Below are 23,845 nucleotides of genomic sequence, written 5' to 3' on the forward strand. Positions count from 1 at the left end.
GAAAGTAGTTCTAGATATAGCTTCCGCGGATTAGGAACTGTTTACAGATCTCCTAATAAGCAAGGCGACGTCTATTAACTATACGAACTCCCTCGACGACATCGTAGACTCCTTTACCTCGTATATTACCGAATCGATGCGGGGAGCAATCCTAGAGAAAGTAGTACACGCCTGCGCAAAACCTTAGTAGAATAGAGAGCTACGCACGCTACGCCGTACAATGTCTAGAACATATAGACAGACCTTTACCTACGGACGTACGCCAACGCTAGACGAGAAAGAGGCGTATACGAAAGCGAGAAACGAGTACTTCCAAGCTATTAAAACAGCTAAGAAGAACTACTAGAACGCTTTCCTCGAAAAAGAAGACTCGAAATCTATCTTTAAAGCTATGTCCTATACTAGGAATAGCAGCCGAAGACAGATACCTACGATAAACAACGAAGATTCTTTCGAGGGGAAATGTAAGGCCTTCTCCGAAGCCTTATTTCCGCGCCCTCCTGCCGAGGAACCTCTACCTAGCCGTTAGGAAGCGTATACAGCCGGGGATTAGGGCTGGACTACGCTAACCGAAGAGGAACTCGCTGCCGCCTGTAGTACGAAGATAGTAAAAGGAAAAACGCCGGGCCTAGACGGTATTACGCAAGCTATTATTAGTAAAGCGTACGGCGCTATTCCTATTACCTTTCTACGTATATATAGAAGGCTACTCGACGAAGGACACTACCCCCGATGCTGGAAAGTTGCGACAGGCGCAGTTCTAGCAAAGCCGGGAAAACCAGACTATTCGGTCCCTAAGGCCTACCAAGTTATCTCTCTCCTAAACTGCCTCGGCAAGATTAGCGAGAGAATACTCGCAAAACGCCTAGGGATTATCGTAGAGACAAAGCCCCTTCTACACGACTCGTAGTTAGGAGGGCGAAAGAAGAAATCGGCTATCGATACGGTGCTTCTCTTAACAAACGAAATCGAGGAGAATCGAAGAAAGAAAAAGAAGACTTCGGTTATCTTCCTCGACGTAAGAGGAGCATACGACTACGTTGCAAAGAACCGACTGTTAAGAATAATAATCTAGTTAAGGCTTCCGCACAGCCTTATACGTTAGGTTTAGTCGTTTATAAGCAATAGACGCTTACGAATAGCATTCGACGGACAGATACAGGAATTCCAGGACATAGAGATCGGCGTTCCGTAAGGCAGCCCGATGTCTCCTATCCTCTTTCTTATCTATACGCGCGACATATTCTTCTCGCTACAAGGAGTTACTCTTAGTTCCTACGTCGACGACATTAGACTATCTACCTCGTCTACGTCCCTTAAGAAGAACTCTAAGGTACTAGAACGTAAGGCAAGAAGGCTAATAGACCTAGGAAAGAAGAACTCGATTGCTTTCGACCTAGCAAAGACAGACCTAGTACACTTCTCGAAAGGGAAAGGGTCCGATTGCCCGGTAATTCTTCCAAACGGCGACATTGTTCGCCCGGCAAAGAAGGCGGTAAGGTAGCTTGGGATTTAGCTAGACGCCGGTCTTACCTTTAAGGAGCACATTGCAATAAGATCGGCACAAGTACAAGCAGCATTCTGTCGATTAGAAAGACTAGCAAATACCGAACGCGGTCTATCTTCTATATCGTTAAGAAAAATCTACCTAGCCTGCGTTACTACAATAGCAGACTACGGGGCCCCGGTTTGGTAGCGGTCGAAAAAGAGCATAAAACCTCTAGTATCTCTACAAAGTAAAGCTTGTAGAAAGATCCTAGGCGTTTTCCGTACCGCCCTAAACGTCCCGTCCGAGGTAGAGTCAAATCTCTTCCCCCCGGATCTACGCCTAGAGAGACAGTTAATTTTATACTCTCTACGCGCAGCAAAGCTACCCGAAAACCACCCCGTAAGACTCGCTATCCAAAGCGCGCCTTCGGATACGCGAGAAGTCTAACACGAGGACTCGAGAGAGATACTTCCGCAAAAACGACAGAGAACACAGATACAACTACTCTGTTATTAACTCCGACAATACAAGCATTTCGTAGAACACGAGAGGGCTAACTACGCAAAAGACGATCTCTTTAGCGTCTGGAAAACCCGATACGAAATAGCAAGACAACGGGAGATTAATAAGGTACCTAGGAATACAAATAGCTACCTTAGTCGATTTCTATAGAGCTCGCTAGGAAAACATAGAATAGGAGGAAGACGCGCTTTAACTAGTGCCTTCTATACTATCCTATTAGGACACGGATACCTAAAGTCCTATCTCTATCGCTTTGGACACATAACGACGCCAGACTGCCCTTGCGGACGACGAGAAACAGCAGAACACCTCGTATGTAGCTGCCCTATCTACGATGTATTTAGGCTACTACCGCTACGACAAGCACAATCTCTACTAGAAATAGTAGAAGATAAGGAACTCCGGAAACACCTTACTACCTTTCTCTCGGATACAAAGATTGCTTCTAGGTCCTGGCACCTAGCAAGAGGCGAAGACGAGACCGTCTAGCCTACACTCCTTTTACTTTTCCTTATTTGTCTTTCTTTAAAGTCCTTCGATACTAGCTGGCTACTATCCTAGGCACGGGTCTTTCCCTAAGGTCAAGAGATACGAGAGAACAACGATTGTACATAGATAGACTGCTGTCGCGAGACAGCCGTCCTACATAGTCATAGACTCCTACAGGACGTAAATGGAACAAACAAACAAACAAACAAACCGCCTACTACTAGTATACTAGAAAACCCGGTAATCCGAACAAGAGACTACTACAGTTCCGAGGGATTAATTAGTAGCCGAGACTCTAGCTAATACTACCGAAGCTAGAAGACGTATATAATATAAGGATTCCTTAGCTAGTATCCTTTAACTTCCCCGCCGTAGAGAGATCTTAGAGCTCTCGTAATATAAGCTAGATTAGCGGTCCGATTACTAGTGCTCGTAAACTCGGCTAGAAGCCTATTAGAACACTTAAGTATAGTCGCCCTTCTAAGCTAGATCCGGATGCGGTTTCTTTAGCACCCCCGGTGCCCGCGCCTACGACTAGCTCTAATATAACCCCGGTTAGTAGCCGCTAAGGACAGACTTTAAGCTCCTACTTTAATAATATCCTCTATATTAAAGAAGATAGGTGCCCTGTTCTAGTGCCGGTTTATAATACTAAGGTTCCGGTAAATGCCGCGGCAGTTCCTAAGAAGGCGAATCTAGTAGTCGGTAGTATCTTAAAACTATATAATAAAAACTACCGCGTACTAAAAGAGCGAGTTATCGCAGACTAGTCTACGGCTAAGATTAAGACCCTAAAGTCTTATACCGTAGATGTAGTTCGTTCTTAGTCCACACTACCTACTAATAGCTAAACGATCTAAGGAACGAACTCGCTATTATCCGTTCGCTTCTTAGAACCGCCGGTAGAATCTATCGAGCAAGATTCTTAGCGCTAACTAGCTACTAAAGACTACATAGAAGAAGTAGACTTAGATACCGAAGTTAGGCTAGTAAACCCTCTAAAAGAGCTAGCTAAGAAGAGAAGAACCCCTCCTAAAACTTACCGAGCAGACAACTATATCCGCGACAGGTTAGATAGTAACGAAGTGCTAGTTAAGCAGATATAGAAGGCTCCGGTATCCCTTCTATTTAGCGAGCTTCTTAGACTCTCTAAGTCGATATCGTAAAAGCTCTTCGGTCGTATATAAAACACTCTAGTATTTGTAGACAAGCTAAGAGGCGGGCCGGCAGGTCTACTACTATCCGATAACGTAGTAAAGCTAAACTCCGTTTAAGGGGATAATAAGGTCGAAGAGATACTAAGGGATAGCTTTACCGTAGAAGTCCGCTCTAGTATACTACAATTTATAACGACAGCGTTTCGAGCCGACCTTATAGAAGAGGGTATAATACCTCTTTCCGACCTATACGAAGACCTAGCTAAAGCCCGGTTTATATTTAACAACTACGATTATATAACTATACTGTCGCTAAGAGTCTCGGCTATAATCGGCGATTTTAATTATAGAGAGCCTACCGTAGTAATTAATAAAGGCTCCGAGTCTTATATTATGTCTACTACGGTAGCTCGCCGTACTGGCGTACCGATCGGTACAGGAATTAAAGTCTTAATAAAGACGGCTTCTAGTGTTCTACCTTTCCTTAGCCTATCTACTAGTATATAGGTGTCGGTTTACGGTATTACGGTTTACGTGCCCTTCTTAGTTATAGACTCGGATGTACCGACTCTTCTTAGGCGACCGTAGTATCGTCGGGTCCGCCTAACTTTAACTAACTACGATAATAGATCTTAGTAGGGCACGATTACGGCTATAAACGGTCGTACGATTAATTTTATTAGAGTTTAACTATATAGTCTAACGCACCGAGTCCTTATACCTACTAGCACTTCGGGAAAAGCCGAGTTAAGCCGCTAACTACCTCCTCGCTACTTAGTAGTCTATTAGAGGTCCTACTTCGAGCGATCTAGTACGTATTTCCGGAAGAGTTAAGTATAAAAAGGACTTCGAGTCGAGAATCCGCATTTAGTAGACGAGGTCGAAATAAAGCGGGCTGTCCCGAAAGTTCGGCCGCTCCCGAAAATCTTAGCGCCCCGGGTTACCCCTAGGGTTAGGCTAGGGAAACTTCGGAAGAAAACTCGGCGAATTTACTTAAGCCCGAAACTAGCTAATATCGCGATGTTCTACCTTACCTTATATCGATACTAAGCCCTAGCTCCCTTCTATTCGAACTTAATAGCATCGATAATAAATACAATAAGCTACTCGAGCTCGCGGCTACTACTTACTACCTCCGCTACTACGAAGAAAGAAAGAGATCGCTATATAGGGGGAGGAATTTATAGTTTTCTAAATTTTCCGTCGACTACTATATACTATATAAGAGGAAAGCGGACAAAGTTAAGCTAGTAGAAGCTTTAGTTTATAACACGAAGAGCGTTGCTAATAAGGTAGGGAATTAGAAAGAAGCTAGCCTTAAGTTCGAAGTATCTTTACTACGGTCGGATCGCTAGTAGGACAACAAATACCTAATTTAGAAGTTCTCCGAGCTTAAGAGGGGGACGAGATTAAGACCGGAAAGAATTAAGACACTAAACATTAGGATAGATCTGTTTAATAAAGAGCGTAAGCTTTTTATAGAATGCCTACATAATAGGGAGGCTATACTTTCCTTCGATTTCTCTAAATGCGGCCGCCTTAAACCCTTAGTCGCACCGCTACAACGAATACGAACTATGCCTTATGTTCCCTAGCAATTAAAGGACTTCTATATTACTTACAGCCTTCGAGATATAGCATCTAAGATAATTAAGAAGCGACTAGATCGCGGAACCCTCGAACCCTACTATAGAGTATATAAGAATCCTTAGTTCTTAGTTAGTAAGAAGGATCTTAACGAGAAAGGACAAAAGTAGTACCGGCTTATTAATGCGGCAATAGAAATTAACCGAGTTACTCTTAAAGACGCATATATGCCCCCGGATACTAATAGATTTTCTGTAGACTTTACGGGCCTTTAAGTTATAATACTAATTAACCTTTTCTCTAGCTACGACTAAATCCTACTAGACGAACGAGACCGAGATTTAACTAGATTCGATACGCCGATTGGCTACTTCCGCTAGACTAGCATTCTAATAGGAGCTACGAACTCGGTAGTATAGTTTTAGCGAATTATATGCCGAGTTCTTAAGGATTATATATTCTACGCGGCTCGACCGTATCTAGATAATGTTAGTATTAAAGGCCCTCGGTCTCGGTATAATAATAAAGAGGCTAAACCTAGCATTCGTCGATTCGTACTCGAGTACATTTAGAACCTTAACGGGGTTCTTACGGACATAGAAAGAGTAGGGCTAACTATTAATCTAAGTAAGACATTCTAGTTCTCGACTAGTATAAACATTATTAGCTACGTCTACGACTCGGCTAGTTACTACCCGGATACCGCTAAGGTTATTAAGATTACCGAGTAGGGACTACCTATAGATACTACCGAAGCCCGCTTATTTATTAGAGTTGTAGTATATTTCCGAATCTAGATTCCGGACTTCGCTATTCTGTCTCGCCCTATCTACGTAGTAGCTAAGCCGGGTAGTATCTTCGTCTAGACGCCGCTCGAATAGCATACGATAGATTAGCTTAAGGAGGTACTTATTACGGCACCGGCCCTTATTACGATCGATTACGTTAACGGAGGGACTATAATCGTAGTAGTAGATGCATCTAGTCTTAGCTAGGGAGTAGTGCTTATATAGGTAGTAAAGGGCAACGACCGCTATAGGCATCCGGTTCGATTTAAAAGCGGTTTATAGACTAAGGAAGAAGCTAAATACGATGCTAGTAAGCGAGAGTATCGTAGTGTACTCTATGCTCTTAAGAAGCTTAAAGCATATATATTCGGTATTTACTTCGTACTAGAAGTAGATGCGAACACGCTAGTTCACTAACTTAATATGCCGGCGAACAATCTTCCGACCTTAGTTACGGCTCGATAGATTGCTTAGATTCGGCTCTTCGACTTTATAGTTAAGTATGTGCCTAGCCGAAAGTATAGCGCCGCTAATAGCCTTTTACGGAAACCTTAGACTCCGTCTAATACCGCGGATAAGGAACATAATATAGACCTGGATAATATAATTAACCGTAACTTCTTTTAGGTATAGGTGCATACCGGCAATATTAACATTAAGGACATTATAGAAGGCAAGCTATCCGAATTCTACTAGAAGATTGCGTACTACCTAGCTACACTTTTACGACCGCCCTCGGTAGATCTAGCGGAGTTCTATACCCTTAAGAAGAAGTTAAGGCGGTATCTTATTCGCGACAGGATTCTGTATCGCCAAAAGCGTATTAATGCGCTACTAGCTCGAGTAATTAACAATAAGGATAAGCACAAGACTATACTTTTGTACTACTATAATTTCCTAGATGCCGGTTATCGCGGTCGCGAAGTAGTGTTCTATAAGCTCTCTAGTAGGTACTTCTAGAAGGGCATGTATAAGGACGTATTACGACATATTAAAGGTTGCCCGTAGTGCAACCTACGTAGTACAGGTAACTACGCGAATGCTCTACTATATATACCTAATCCGGAGCCTAGCACGATCTAGGCGATTAATACTATAAATGTCGACTTAACTATAAGCATTATTATAGTAAGGGAGCTAGTTAGCGGCTTCCCGGAGGCGCGCATTATAAACAAAAGCAAGCTTGTTAGTACAAACGGTGTTAGCTCTACTATAATTGCTAGCTTTATATACGAGATGCTCTTTTATAAGTATAGTGTTATAAAATTAATCCGGCTTAATAGTAGCCGTAAGAACTTCGGTAAGGTGCTTACTCTACTCGCACAAATAGACGTACGACTAAGTCGCGTGTCGCCCTATTATCCTTAAGGAAATAGAATAGTAGAGCGAGGGCACCCGAATATACTCGATGTTCTTACTAAGTATACGAACGGAACTATAAAAGGATAGCGCCGGTATTTCTATGCTGCGCTATAGGCTAATCGATCTACTATTCGAAGAACTACCGGCTATATACCTTCTAAACTCTAGTATTCCTTTAATATTATCCTTCTAGTAGAGCTTAAGTTTTAGACTTAGAATACTACGGCTTAGAACAACATTCGTACGGAAGAAGATCTTATCGCCCTACGTACCGAGCAGATCCTTATAAGGGAAATAGACATTAAGGAAGCCCGCCTTCGTAGCCTACGGCTTCGAGAGCTTGCTAAGGAATACTAGGATAATACCTACAACACCGACGATATACTAATCCCTCTTAGCACTACTGTTCTTATACGCCGCGGAGAAAGAAAGTTAACTACGGAAAAGCTATCGTTCCGATAGAAGGGACTATATCGTATACACTTATACCTAGAAGCTACGTCGACGTACAAGATTAAGGAATTTACTAGCGCTGTTCTTACTACGACCTTTCCGCGCCGAATACTCCGCCCTATGCCTAAGTAGGATTCTATACGCGTATTGCTACTAGAAGTCGGATCTACTATACCTCTAGAGGACGAGCTTAAAGAAGGGTATAATCTAAGCGACGAAGACGATAGTCTACTACCGTCCCCGTAGGTGCGACTACCTAACCTAGCCTTACTAGACGTATCGTAGTACGAGCGCTTTATATAATAGCCTTTAGGGGGGGGGGGGGGGGGGGAAGAGTACGCGGCGTTATTTACTCGACCTCGTTATTTATATCTATACTAAGTGCACTAACATAGATCGCCTAAAGTAGTAAAGTAAGCTCTTTTCGCCTACAACATCGCTGTCCCCGCCGCTAATTATCGCTACTAGAACACTACTATTAATTATAAGGCGTAGTAAGGAAGAAGAGGAGAAAGAATAGTAAGTAGTAAAGCTTTTTAGGGGCTTAGCTACGCTTCCGGAACAATTATAAGCGGTTTCTAACAATTAGAAACAATTTACCTCTAATAGAAGGTTTATAAACATCTAGAATTTACTAACAACTATCGCTACGACTAGTATTGTTATATCGCGGCTGCTGCCGCCGTCCCCGCTACCCTATCCCGGTATTGCCCCGGGCTACCCCCGGGGGTAATCGAGGGAAAACAGCCGCATTAAGGCAGCAACTAGCACTAGCTCGACTATCTAGAAATAGCGAACTATTAAACTAACTACGCTCTTTAATGTACGTACTAAAGCGCAACTACTCGCACTTAACATCGACACTTATAGTAGGTATATATTAACTACTACTTTCCGCCTTAATTAGGAGCAGCCGGCTAGCCTTATTTTCTCCTACCGGTAGTTCTTATACATTTTCTCGAGTTACTTCTTACGACTACAACCTCCTTATTAACATCCTCGTTTACTACCCCCTTTATAACCGGCCTAGATAGCCGACTCGACTTTATAAGCGCTTACGCTTATACTATAAGGCGCGCTACTTACCCCTATCTAATACAACGGCAATACCTTTAGTAGCATTAATAAAATTCGTACCTACGTAGCAAACTTCGATAAGGAAGAAGCACTCTAGTTCTACGTAGACATAGCTAAGAAGCTTAAGGCTTTCGGCGTAGCTATAAAGGTAACTACTAATAATATGCGTATACTTGTTAGAAGTACCTTAAGAGGGAATGTAGGCTTACACCGAAAACAAATAGTTATAGAATATAACGAGTCGATTCGATAAGGAAGGGAATAGACGAGAGCGTCCCCCGGGGCTATATACCCGCCCTTCGTATTACTAAATGCGTCCCTCCGCCTAGACTAGGCACCGGTCGTAGTCTAACGTCCGCTCGGGGGCCGTCGTACGCCCGTAAGGTTCGTCCCTCTATAGGATGTCCTAGTCTAGGCTAGATAAGATAGCACCGGTAATCTATAGTACTAGGATAGTCTAGGTTAGGATAGGTAGGAGGCGTTATCGTAAGGGTGTCCTTACATTGCCCCCCTCCCCTCTCTATAACTAACCTTAGTTACGGTAGAAAATTTATAAGCTGTTAGCTACTAGATGTCCTAATCTAGAAGGATTTGCGGGTCTATAGCGTCGCTATATTAATTTAATTCTTCTTCTAAACTTTCTCTTTTCTTTACTAACTACTAAAAGTAAGTAATCTAGGGTAGTGCTAGTATAGTCTAGTTTAGGTCTAGCAAGGCTAACATTAGCGTAGACACACTATGTCTTCCGCCGCCGCGGCCCTCGTACGTAACGATTACGCTAGAAAGGTCCGTAACGGGACTTTTAACTACAATCCGTACTTTAATTGCATTAAAGACGTTAAGTAGAACAAAGACTTAACTAAACTATGCTAGTTAGCGTTAGAGAAGCCTATTAAGGGCATTACTACTAAATGCGCCGGCTGTCTAGACAACAGAAACGCCGATTGCTTCTAGGTAGGATATTTCTAGACTGTTCTAGAGTCTTTTAGATCTAGGCTAACCCTAAATAGCTCCCTCCGGCCCGTAAGGATAAGTAGGACACTATTAATGCCTAGATTTAAGCAGAGTACGCTAATCCGGTAGCGAACGCGGACAACAAGAAGAAGTTAAGGAGCAAGGTGCTCCTGTTTGCTAGTTCGATTAAGTTGTATATACCGTTCTAGCTTATTTTAGACTAGTATACTAATAGTTAGCGCCTTAGGGAGCTTAGAGATAGCGTTCGCGGCCCGGAGGGTCTTACTTTGCACTAGGGTACCCGCGAGTAGGACACGACGGGTTAAAAGGTTAAGAAGCGGGACAGGTCGGCCGCTACTTTTATAGAGAAGGCCGTAAGTATACCGTTCTAGCGCATTTTAGACTACCCTGTAAGACTCGCTATCCAAAGCGCGCCTTCGGACACGCGAGAAGTCCGACACGAGGACTCGAGAGAGATACTTCCGCAAAAACGACAGAGAACACAGATACAACTACTCTGTTATCGACTCCGACAATACAAGCATTTCGTAGAACACGAGAGGGCTAACTACGCAAAAGACGATCTCTTTAGCGTCTGGAAAACCCGATACGAAATAGCAAGACAACGGGAGATTAATAAGGTACCTAGGAATACAAATAGCTACCTTAGTCGATTTCCATGGAGCTCGCCAGGAAAACATAGAATAGGAGGAAGACGCGCTTTAACTAGTGCCTTCTATACTATCCTATTAGGACACGGATACCTAAAGTCCTATCTCTATCGCTTTGGACACGCAGCGACGCCAGACTGCCCTTGCGGACGACGAGAAACAGCAGAACACCTCGTATGTAGCTGCCCTATCTACGATGTATTTAGGCTACTACCGCTACGACAAGCACAATCTCTGCTAGAAATAGTAGAAGATAAGGAACTCCGGAAACACCTCACTACCTTTCTCTCGGATACAAAGATTGCTTCTAGGTCCTGGCACCTAGCAAGAGGCGAAGACGAGACCGTCTAGCCTACACTCCTTTTACTTTTCCTTATTTGTCTTTCTTTAAAGTCCTTCGATACTAGCTTGCTACTATCCTAGGCACGGGTCTTTCCCTAAGGTCAAGAGATACGAGAGAACAACGATTGTACATAGATAGACTGCTGTCGCGAGACAGCCGTCCTACATAGTCATAGACTCCTACAGGACGTAAATGGAACAAACAAACAAACAACAAACAATAGACTATACTAACGCTAGGATGTAGGAGCAGGCTACTACTAGGACCCTAAGGTCTAAGAGAAGCCGCCTAATTAATCTAAAGGGCGCTATTACGGTCTAGTCGTTAACAGACAAGCTTAACAAGTACAAGACTGCCTTACATCGTAATAGCAAGGCCCTAGAGAGGTTTAATACGTACGCTAGGGGTACGGGAAAGACTAATAGGGAGGCGTTAAAGGCTTTAGTAAGCACTACAGCCGCTTAGGAGCGTAGAGAGGACGCTTCGGACGAGGATAGCGATAATTAAGCCGGTTTAGTCTAGTTAGCTCTAGTAGTATATAGGGTATAATAGATAACGCTATTACGTAGAGTAATAGGGGCCTTTCAAGTTATAATAGCGCAGAATAGCTTAACGTAGGCTAGAATAGTCTAGAATAGAAAACCTTAACGCCTAAATAAAATCCCTAGAATTATTAAAAATGTTAAAGTCTAATATTATAAAGGAAAACAAAAAAAGGATTAAAAATTAACTAAGGGGGTTAGCGTTTTTTCTAGAATTTACCGCGCGTAGTTGGTCCTTTCTAGCCTATTCTGCGCCGGTAGGCCCGCATTGCTACCGGGCTAATGTTAACTACTACTTCCTAGGAGTTCTTAGACTAGTCGTAATCTTTCTACTTAATAAGGTACTCCCGATTATTTAGTTCGTCTATACGTTCGGCCAGAATAGCCTCGACTTCGTATTCGTTGTCCTCTCCTACGTCGTATCGCATTATCCTGTCCTATTTACGACTAAACTAGTCCGGGATAGATAGTTCTAGCAGAGAAACATAGAAGGTTAGGTAGATCTTTAGTAAGTCTAGTAGATCGAGCGTATATATAACGCGGTTAATAACCGCTTTTACCTTATAAGGTCTAATGTATTTGTAATCGAGCTTCGCCGAAGGTCTTAATAACCTAATGTTACGTATATTAAGGTAGACTTCGTCTCCGACGTTAAAGGAGATGTCCTTCCTATACTCGTTCGCCTACTTAGCTATTTGCTTCTTTGTTTTAGTTAGTCTAACCCGTAGTTTCTTCTAGTTAGAGATAACGCGGTCCGTAAGTTGTGCGGCGAACGGGGCTTCTCGTCTATCCTAGCGTAGTCTAGGCTAGTAGTACCGCCGAGGGTCCCGTATCGTATACGCCTAGAATAGCGTAACCCCTATTGCGGAGTATACGCTATTATTATACGAGAATTCCGTAGTAGAAAGTAGGGAGGCCTAGTTGTCCTGTTTATAGTTGTAGTATGTGCGAAGATACTACTCTAGCGTCTAGTTTTAGCGCTCTGTTTGCCCGTCTGTTTAAGGGTAGAACGCTATACTTAGTTTTCGGCGTATACTAAGGTAGAAACAGAACGTGCTCTAGAATTTTAAGGTTAGGATAGGCCCTCGATCCGACGTAATCGTAGCTAGTGCGCTATAGAGTCGTACGACTTCCCTTATAAACACCTCTACGAGCTCTACTACGGTAATCGTCTTCTTATATAGCGCATAATAGACTATTTTAGTGCATCTATCTACGATTACTAGGATTAAGTCGTAAGCCTAGCCTAGAAGTATACTAGGTAGTAGGTCCGTTATAAAGTCTAGCGTTACATCCTCCTATAGTATAAGCGATAGTAGCTCTACGTGTAGCAATCCGTAAGGTTTGTACCGCCGTAGCTTTAACCTACTATACGCTTAATACGTTCGTATATAGTCCTTAACGTATTTTCTTATTTTAGGCTAGTAGAAACTCCTTTATAGAAGTTCGAGCGTTCGAGAGAAGCCGAAGTGCCCTACTATAGGGTCGTCGTAGTATTCCTAAAGTAGTTAGAGTCTTATGCTTCCTTTAGGTACGTAGGCCTTACCGTCTATGTACGCGACTCTATCCTCGTTAGTCTATCGATCTACCTAGAAAGTAGGTTCCGCTTAGTCCTTCTCCTCGTTAATCCTATTAAAGGTCGGATCTTTTAAGAGGGCGCGTTTTAGGCGCGTTTTTAGGTCTAGGGCGTCCTTTACTACCCCTACGTGCCTTACTAGTCTATTATAGTCCAGATGCGGTTAGAATACCGTCTAGAAGAGCCGTAAGCTTATAGACGACTCTTCGTCTATAGCCTATTATCTAGAGTAGTCCTTATCCGTTAGGTCGGGCCTTCTACTTAGTATATCCGCCGCCCTATTAGCCTTACCGGGTCTATAAATAGTCCTAAAGTCGATCTGCGACAACTACTCGGCCTATCTAATCTACCGCCTAGACAAGGTCTTAGTCGTTATAAGAGTTTATAGGTTTGTATAATCCGTTAGTAGTTCGACCTAGTATCGAGCCCCCTCTAGGTATTGTCTAAAGTGCTTAAAGGAGTCTACGACTACTAATAGCTTAGCGTCTTCCGTAACGTAGTTCCGTTCTACCGCGATTATCTTTTGTAAGAAGTATAATATAGGGAACTACTACGTTTTGCCGTAGTCTTCGTATAGTTAGCTTAGGATGCCCGAGATTACCTCGCCTAAAGCGTCGGTTTCTACCCTATAGGGCAGTTCTAGGTTAAAATAGCGTAGGATAGGAGCTTCCGAGAACCTTTTCCGTAATTTGTTAAAGGAAAGTATAGCTTGCTCGTCGAGCTCTAAGTATGCTCGTTCCTTCTTACGTTAGTTTACTACCTTTTTCCCCTCCGTATAGCGGTTAAGTGCCGTAGCGAGGCGTAAGAAACCCTTAATAAAGCGCCTATAGTAGTTCGCGAAGCCGATAAAGACCCTAATATTATATATTAATTAGGGAAGTAGCTACTCCTAGACCGATCTAACCCGTTCTAGGTCGATCTCTAGCCTATTACGTATAATAACGTACCCGAGGTAGTCGACGCGGTCCTTATAGAAATCGCACTTAGATAAGTTAGCGTACAACTTATGTTTCCGGAGGCGCTCTAGCACCTCCTAGACGTAGCCCTCGTACTCCTCTACCGTTTTAGAGTATATAAGGATATCGTCGAGGTAAACGACGTAGAACACGTTAATTAGCCCTACTAATACGCTATTAATAAAGTTTTAGAATACCGCGGGGGCATTATAGAGCCCGAAGGGCATTACGGTATATTCGAAATAGCCGTATCTAGTCCGGAAGGCTATCTTCTACTCGTCGCCTTCCCGGATACGGACACGGTAGTATACGTAGCGGAGGTCTATCTTCGTAAAGTACCTAGCGCTAGCTAGCTAGTCTATTAACTCGGAAATTAGGGGAAGACCCCCCCTATTCTTTACCGTAACCGCATTTAGGCCGTAGTAGTCGATATAGAGGCAGAGTATATTGTCCTTTTTCCTCGCGAAGAGGATTAGCGCGCCCGCCGAGGATGTCGAGCAGCGAATAAAGCTACTCTTTAGATGTTTAGGGAGCTACTTACGCATCGTATCTATCTCTACCTCCGATAGAGCGTATATAGGGCTAAATAGGACCTTTGCTCCCTTAACTAGGTCGATCCTAAGATCGTACGGCCTATACAGTACTAACTTGCTAGCTAACTCCTCCGAAAAGACGTCGGAGAAGTTAGAGTACGCCGTTAGGACGCTATTCTAGTCTAGTTCGAGTCTATCCTCGACCTCTTAGATCGATATAACGTAAAGAGCTGCCTCGACTTTACCGAGACACTCCTAGTAGAACCTGTCCGGGGATACTACCGCTATCGCTTACTGCTTTCGAGGTTTCTACCTCTAGAAGACCTTCTTTAGAGCGAAGTTAATACCCGGGTTGTACTTCTCGAGCTAGGGTATACTAAGTACGACTTCGAAACTATAGATACGTCCTACCTTAAACGTATCTACGCACCCCTACGCCTTGCTAGAGGTGTCTATAGCCTTATAGGAGTTTCTCGTTTCTCTAAAGACCTACAGGCTCTAGCTATTTAGAGTTAGGTACTTTGTCTAGGTAGATAGCTCGGAAACCGTCTACCCTATTTCCTTTACTAGTATAGAATCGTAGAAATTGTCCTAGGCGCTACTATTAATTAGGCCCCGGACCTTTCTAGACTCCCCTAGGCCGTTTAGCGTTAACTCGACGCTAATTAGGCGCCCTTACTAGGCGCGGCGCTTTCCTAGCTTAGCCGAGCGCCGCTAATCCTTATTATAAAGGACTTAGCCTACCTAAGTAATAGCGTCTACTTAGGGGGCGTCTCTTTCCCCGAATCCTTCTATAGGTACTAGTTAGTATAGTCGCGGCGGATATACCCGACCTATTAGCATCCGTAGTACGTAGCCTTAGAGGGGGCCTTCGGGTCCTATTCGCTATCGCTAGTCTTTACCTTCTTACCGTCCGGAGTAGTAGAGCTGTCGTTAGGGCGCTTCTTCGCCTACTTAGCGGCCCTTTTAGTAGCCTGCCTCTTACGAGCCTCTTATTTAGAGCCCTCGTTAGCGCGGTAGGCCTTTTTAGCCCTCTCCTCGGCGTCTACTAGGTTTAGTAGGGTAGTAGGGTAGTTCGAGAGGCGGTTGCGAAGGGTCTATAGAAGGGCGCTATAGAACCTAAGGATCTTCTTACTATCGTCCCTTTTATCGAGCTCCTTCTAGAGTATCTTTAGCTCCTCGAGGAGTTCTTCCGGCGTACGGTTACCTAGGGTAACCTTTTTTAGCTTCTTGTAGGCCTTCTCGCGCCGTTCGGTCTCTATGCCTATCGAGTTAAGCATAACCTCCTTTATTATAGACTAGGTTAGCTTAGAATAGTCGTTAAGGCCGTCGACGTAGCGTTCCTAGTAGTCTTGCTAGAGCTTTCCTATATAGTCGGTAGTAAAGTCGACCTTGCGGTCTTCGCGTTCGGCGAATCCTTCGTATCGTCTAAAGGCTCTTTCGAGGGCTCGGACCTAGTCGTCGTAGCTCGCACGCGACTTGCCCTTAAAGACTAGTAGCTCCTTTAACTTAGGGAGGTTATCCCTCGTCTTAGTATACTAGTTAGGTTCGGAGAAAAGATAGCGGAGGGTAGCCGTCCTTAGGTTCCCTTCTAGCGTAGGATAGTCTAGTTCGGTACGGAGTTCCTTAATCTTCTACTAAAGGGTTAAGAACTCGAAGGTAGCGTAGGCGACTTCGTTGTCGTACTCCCGGGTAGCCTTTTCTTCTGCGGTCCCTCCCGAGCTAGGCTAGTTAAGAAGGTTAACGTCCTATAGCTAACTAGTAGGCGTAGCCGATAGCTCCGTAGAGGAAGCGCTTACCTACTATCGGGCGGAGGTATTAGGAAGGGGATCGTCCTAACGACGGGTAACCTTTAGAGCTATGTCGGTAGTTTTCGGTATAGTTATACGGTTGTTTTTAATCGAATCGAATGTTAGAAGTACCTTAAGAGGGAATGTAGGCTTATACCGAAAACAAATAGTTATAGAATGTAACGAGTCGATTCGATAAGGAAGGGAATAGACGAGAGCGTCCCCCGGGGCTATATACCCGCCCTTCGTATTACTAAATGCGTCCCTCCGCCTAGACTAGGCACCGGTCGTAGTCTAACGTCCGCTCGGGGGCCGTCGTACGCCCGTAAGGTTCGTCCCTCTATAGGATGTCCTAGTCTAGGCTAGATAAGATAGCACCGGTAATCTATAGTGCTAGGATAGTCTAGGTTAGGATAGGTAGGAGGCGTTATCGTAAGGGTGTCCTTATAATACTATTCGATAAGGAGCTAGCGGTCTACTACCTAGTCGAGGTTAATCGCTTTAATCTACTCGATAGTAAAGTTAAGAACTACTCCGCTAATCTTTAAGTTTCTCGCGACTCGGCAAAGCGTAACGACTAGTATCGCCGTACGTTAAGTATAAACCTTTAAATCGAGGATGCCCCGAGTATAGTCGTACATCCGTACTTTATAATTAATAAAGTACGCTCTAACGACTTTAATAAGCACATAAGCGCACTTATTAACTCCTCGAAGAAAGTAGAGCAAACAATTAACGCTCTTACTCGTACTATAATTACTAACATTAGTAAAACCCGTACTACCCGTACGACCGAAATTACCGTTAGCGATATTAAGCTAGTAGTTTAGAATGTTAAGAACGATCCGGACACTACTATGCGCGTAATTACGCGCTCGGAATTAGAAGAATTAGAAAAGGCTATTAATAACCGTAGTAATAAGATAAAGGCGAACCTACTCTTCTACTCTTAATACCGTATTAATATATAAGGCGCGCTTATTAGATTCTACCCTACTACCGCCCTTACTATCGACTACCCTAAGAGCCCGGTTAATAGCCCTAAGCCTACTCGCACTTTATTACCTAACCGCGGCCGTACGCGCTCTAGCGCTAAATTTACGAATAAGTTCGATGCTAGCGCGGTACGATAAGTTAAGGAAGACGAGCTCTTAGCCGAGGCCCTTTAAGATATCGATAACTAAGAAGTACGTCCTCTTAGTAAGGATGCGGCGAGTGCTCGGCCGAGTATACGGCTACGCGTAGGTGCCCGTACTACTACTACTATACTTATAGCTACGCGCGGCGATAATACTAAGGAAGATAATACGGATAATGCTAGTAACGACGACTTTAAGGATAAGCTAGGTCGTCGTAACCGCGGTATTAAGACTACGGCTATAAAGGCTAGAATTAAGGATAACTATATATACTTCCGCCCGAATACATCCGTAACTACTAACCTTTCGGATAGCACTGTTCGGAAAGCCGCCTTAAAGGCGGTTATCGAGAAAATTAAGAAGCTTACTTACCTTAAGGATAAGGCTATAATTACCGTAGCTGCTCGTACTAAAGTTAATGCGGTTATAGCTCTTACTACTACCTACCTAAGCGACGGTTACTACATCTACTTCGTACATTAGCATTAGCTTCTTAGAAAGGCTAGATATTACGTTAACGCACTTAGCTACGACACCGCTATATAGCGCATTATCGACTACGCGAACAACGCCGGTAATCGCATTACGGCTTTCTTATTAACTAATAAAGCCTACGCTAATGTTAAGAAGTTTACTTAGTCCCCTTATCCCCGCGACTCCTACCTTATATACTATAAGATCCCTAACAAATTAGTGTTCGAGGTTTATATAATAAACGACGATTTCTCTATAGCCGCTAAAGCTATGCTGCCCGGAGTCTACGATTAGTTCTAGCTAGACGGCACGATCGCTATTAACATCTTCGGCTAGTAGAAGAACTTCGACCTTCTATATATCTTTAAGAGCGAGTTTAAGATATATTACTATTATTTCCTTATACCTCCCGGTACTAACGACATTAGCTAGTTACGTAACTACTTCTACTCGCTAATGTAGTATAGCATGCGCTAAGACCTAATGTACTACGCATTATACTACCTTCGACGACTAGATAAGGTAATAAACCTCTACTTATACCCGTACTACGCTAAGCTTACGCTTCCGGGGGCGTTTACTACTTTTAAGTATATAGATTATAACCCTATCGACATGCTCGAGGGTAATAAGTTAATAGTAATAATAATTTAAGGTTCGGTTTCCCTTACCGATAAAGATAAGGAGAACTATACCCTAATTATCCCTAGTATGCACCTATACTAGAAGAAGTAGTATACTAACATAGAGGAGCGTACGTAGGTACTTATCGACTCTAAAGTTACTAAGGGTATAGATAAGGAGGCTACTACGAAGGATGCTCGCTTTAAGCTTAGTCTACGTAATACAATAGTTCTAATAATTACCGATAAGATAATTACTATAGAGGATCTTCGGGAATTTAAGACTAACTAGCACCTTTAGCTAGTTAAGGCAGGTATTGCTCGCATCTCTTATCTACTACTTCCGTATAGATCTACCGGACTAGCGACTAAGCTACGCATAACTACTCTACTATAGTTTGTCGCCGGTAAGCCCGGTAGTACTATCGAGAATGCCTTAGCTAGTACCGTTGCCGAGCTTACCTACTCCTACTCCGTACGCATGCCTAGCTTTAAGACTCCGTCTAGTAAGCCTAATAACTACGGCACACCGACTACGCCCTTCCCTACCTTAGTAGTTATCTGTACGTAGAGTGCTCTGTCTAACGCTATCCTCGGTGCTACTACCTACCTTGATGCCGGTATTAAGGCTAACTAAGATGCCCTCTTCTCTAAGTCTAAATTCTACCGTAAGGAGTACGTTACTAAGACTCGCGCTATATTAGTCGCTCGCGTCTTCCTTACTATAGCCGACTACGTCCGTCCGTAAGAGTAAGAAGCCTTTAGATTTAATAATAGCTACTTCGGCGGTAGTAAGTACGAGAAGGTAAGCGCGAGCGATGCGGAGCGTACCGAGCATATAGCCGTACTAGCTAAGAACAAGAGCAAGCTATAAGTTAAGGAAATAGCCTAGGAAATTAACGACCGCAATAATAGTAAGGGTTTAAAGGTAACTATTAATACTAAGGGTAATATAGTCGAGGAGAGTAAGGCTCGTAACCCCTCGGCTAAGACTAACACTAAGGATCTGCCTATTTTTAGCACCTCCGGTCGCGTTGCCGACGGATACGTACCGACTATAGAGTAGGTTTACTAGTAATACCTATAGTTCGGTAGTAAGAAAGAGGACTAGCTCGCTAAGAACTAGCTTAATAAGCTAGATCTTCGTAACGACGACATTAAGGAACTTAGTCGCTATTAAGTAGTGCTTATTGTGTCTATAGTACAGATATATAACAAGTAGGGGAGGAAAATGTTATAGGGCAAATAGTGCTAAATATAGTTTATAGTATAGCGTAGTTTTAGGTCTTAGCGATGTGTAGTAGTCGGATTCTTCCTTTTTTTAAGGATCTAACAACAACATTACTAGTCGTCGGTAGTACTTAATGCACTTTATAGCTACTACTTATTTCTTAATGTAATTCTACGCTCGATACCGCGCCCTTAAGGCACTTATGTACTTACCTCTTAGTGCCTTAGGTTAGTAGTAGTCGATTCTACCTACTATAGTAATTAAAGTATTTTACGTTTTAAGGCTAAAGACGTCTATATCTATAATATGTTAGACTATATATATAATATCTAGGTACTAACGTCTAAGATCCCGGTCTTAGATATTATATAGCTAGTCGCGTTATTAAAAAAAAAAGTATAATTTAAGTATTTTATGTTTCTAGCTAAAATAAGATAATATCTATAATATGTTAGACTATATATATAACATCTAGGTACTAAGGCCTAAGATCCTGCCCTTAGATATTATAGAAGTAGTTACATTATTAAGAAATTAATTATTAGTATAATCTAAGTATTTTACGTTTTTACTTAAAAAGAGATAATATCTATAACATATTAGACTATATATATAATATCTACGTACTAACGCTCTAAATCCCGGTCTTAGATGTTAATAGCTAGCCGGGTTATTTAGAAATTATTAATTTACGTAATTTAAGCATTTTATATTTTAAGGCTAAAGACAACTATATCTATAATATGTTAGACTATATATATATTATCTAGGTACTAAACCCCTAGATACCGGTCTTAGATGTTATATAGCTAGTCGCGTTATTTAGAAATTAATAATTTACGTAATTAAAGTATTTTTTGTTTTTAAGGCTAAAGATAGCTATATCTATAATATATTAGACTATATATATAATATCTAGGTACCAAGGCCAGCATCCTTAAACCACATCTTGTACGTCTCCGAACCTGTCTTTAGCTAGCTAAGCTTATACGTATTGTACTTAAGGGTAGTAAGTTTAAAGAGCGTGTTGTTCTTTGCCATTACATTCCCGGTCTTTACCTTAATTCCGAAGTACCGAAGTAGGTCCCTCGCATAATTGTAGCATAGGAACGTACACTCCTCCTTTGGCTTCGTACTGTCCGGATATAGCAGCTGCAGGCATCGAAACAGCTAGTTCGGGGTAGCAAGACGTTACGAAAGCGGAAGCCTCCTTAGGCTATTAATCGTAGCGATAATTTAAGGTAAGGCGTCCTTGTAATCACAGGTCGTGTTCGTAGGTTCCGTAATAGGCATGCCGAGAGCGATCTGTGTTTTAGTTACTGCCTAACTTACTAAGCGAGCCCTTCCCGTAGTGCGAACAATAGGAGACGCGTAGATACTCCCTCCGAGACTAGGGCTAGAAATGGATCTGCCGGAGTATAGTGTTTAGGGGCGGCCGGAGCTACTCTCGGAAGGGGTACCGCGTATAGGAAGACTGCCGAGATTAGCTAGCTTTTCCTTGGTTTTAGACCTCGTACTTATAGCGGGAGGTACTTCGATCTGCTTCTAAGTGTTAGATCTAGACGCAATTTCCTTCTCCTTTCCCTTAGGCTTGTAGGGCACTATCTACCTACGACTATCTATATGCCGGTTGTACGTGTTGCGCACGATGTTAATCTGCTCCTATATAGGGCGATCGATTCCTCCTAGCTTAGCGACTGTAAAGAAGTCCTTAGTAGTGTACTTAGTCCCTCTCGGATCCGAATAACCCTGTCCTACGCCCTAACTATACTAACGAATGTATTCTCGTAAAACAAGTATAGCTACTGTCGTACCCTTATCGGACTACGTCTTGTACTTCGAAGCTAGCTTTCGAATCTCTTTTGCTATGTTCTCGGATTTGTACACGTATTACCTTAGTTCCGGGTTTGTATCTATTACGTCCTGTCCCTATTCTTTTGTAAGGGCGTCGTAAATGCCCTTCTTGCGGTTGCGGGTCCTCCTACTATCCGTAGCTGCCGCTACTAGCCTCGGATAAGCAGCTGCAATACTGTCCTGTCTAGTAATCCTCCCGGTTCCTAAGGTAATAGGGACCCGGTTTATTCGCACGAAGTCCTACATGCCTGCTGCAAACTCTGCTGCTTTTTCTAATCCTAATTCTAAGGTATTAACGATATTTGACACTACTCGCTCGCGGTCCGCGTCTAGCATGCTCTTAAGGAGACTCTCGAGTTTTCCTAGCTTTCTAGTATTCTACGCAGTCGAGAAGGCTATACGCATTTCTTTATTGTTTGTTAAGGGTACGCTCCGGAGGCGAGCTAGGATGTTATCTATGTCGGTAGTAGTATGCGCAGTTGCGCTCGTTGTTAAGGTATGTTGTGTACGCTCGGTGCGCTCGTATCGTTTCGAAGCTGTTTTTGCGCTAATGCGCTCGGGTAGTATGTATATTATTTTGCGCTAATGCGCTCGGTTAGTATATATGTTGTTTTGCGCTAATGCGCTCGGTTAGTAAGTGTGTCGAGGGGGGGGCTCGTAGAGGGTGTTTAATCAGGTCGAAGGTCTGCGAGGACGCAGATAAGGTTCGTCTAGGAGGAAAAGGAGTCGTTAGGGGAGGTATAAGGAGATAGGAAAGAAAGAAGATATAGTAGATGTTGTAGGGAAGTCGGAGGTGTAGAGAAGATTAAGGCTGTTAAGTAGGGCGAGCAGGTAGAAAGCGGGTCCCTTACTTATTCGTAAATTGTATGCGTTTTTGTTTGTTTGTTTGTTTGTTTGTTCCATTTACGTCCTTTTAGAGTCTATGACTATGTAGGACGGCCTTGCAAGCAAGGTAGTAGATCTATTTACAATCAAATTCTTTCAGTATTCTTTGACCTTAGGGGAAACCCCGTGCCTAAGGCGATGCTAAAGGACTTTAAACAAATGCAAGACAAAGGAAATCGAACGAGTGTCGTTGTCTGTTGTCTACAGCCAGGGCTGTGTTGCAGCCCAAGGCTGCAGAATTTTCGCGCCAAGCTTTTGCAGAATTTTCAGCGGATCCTTCCGCTTCGCACACACGCTACGAATTCGAAATGCAGTGCAAAAGCAGTACAAAATGCCGTACAAAAGCAGTGCAAGAGCAGTGCAGAATGCCGTACAAAATGCCGTACAAAAGCAGTGCAAAAGCAGTATAAAAGCAGCTGTCCAACTCGCTGCCTTCTCTTATCCTTAATATGCCTTTGTAGAACTATATGCCGCTTCCAAACGTATACAGCTACGCAGGTTAATCGCAGAGTTGTGGATTCTACCGAGTTCCAGCTCTTTAAAGTGCATATATGCTTCCTTTCGAGGGCGACGAAGTCTCTAGAGAAGGGATATACGATTTCGATTCGGATTTCGAGGAGGTGCGCGTATAGGGCAGAGTAGACTGCTTCTTTCTTCTTCTTGTTCGTAGCGTAGAGGGCTATTTGTTCGAATCGTGCTGTTGTTCTGTTGTAGCTCGTGTTTCGAGGCGGATTTTGAGAAGTTTCGAGGCGGATTTCGAGAAGTTTCGAGGCGGATTTCGAGAAGGATTTCGGGCGGATTCGAGAGGTTTTCGAGGAGGTTTCTTCCAGACTGTCTTAGTTTCCCTTCCAAGGAAGGTACTTACGACGGCCACCGCGTGAAGGTGCAGTCTGTTCGGCCGTCAAATTGTATGCGTACTTGTGCTCGTAATTGTTAAAAGAGCTCGTAATTGTTAGGAAAGGCCTGTAATTGTTATGTCGGTAATTGTTGTTCGTAAATTGTGTGCGTAATTGTGCTCGTGATTGTTAGAAGAGCTCGTAATTGTTAGGAAAGGCCTGTAATTGTTGTGTCGGTAATTGTTGCGTACGCAGGTGCTCGCATTAGCAGTCTCGTAATTATAGCAGAATGTGCATAATTGTCTAGGAAAAGGCAGCCTAGCCCCTGAATGTCCGAAAGGGCGACTAAGCTTCGTAAATTGTAACTCCCTCCCTTTTAGGGTAGAGAACGTGTGTTTGGTACGCTCTAAACAATAGTAGATTAGTCGTAGCCAGCAGAGACACCTAGGCAATGTCCTATCCTTCGCAAATGTTTACCAGACCCCTTTTTCTAAATAGTCTGGCAAATAATTAG

This window comes from Zymoseptoria tritici, chromosome 4 (assembly GCF_000219625.1).
Source record: "Zymoseptoria tritici IPO323 chromosome 4, whole genome shotgun sequence".
Lineage (NCBI taxonomy): Eukaryota > Fungi > Ascomycota > Dothideomycetes > Mycosphaerellales > Mycosphaerellaceae > Zymoseptoria > Zymoseptoria tritici.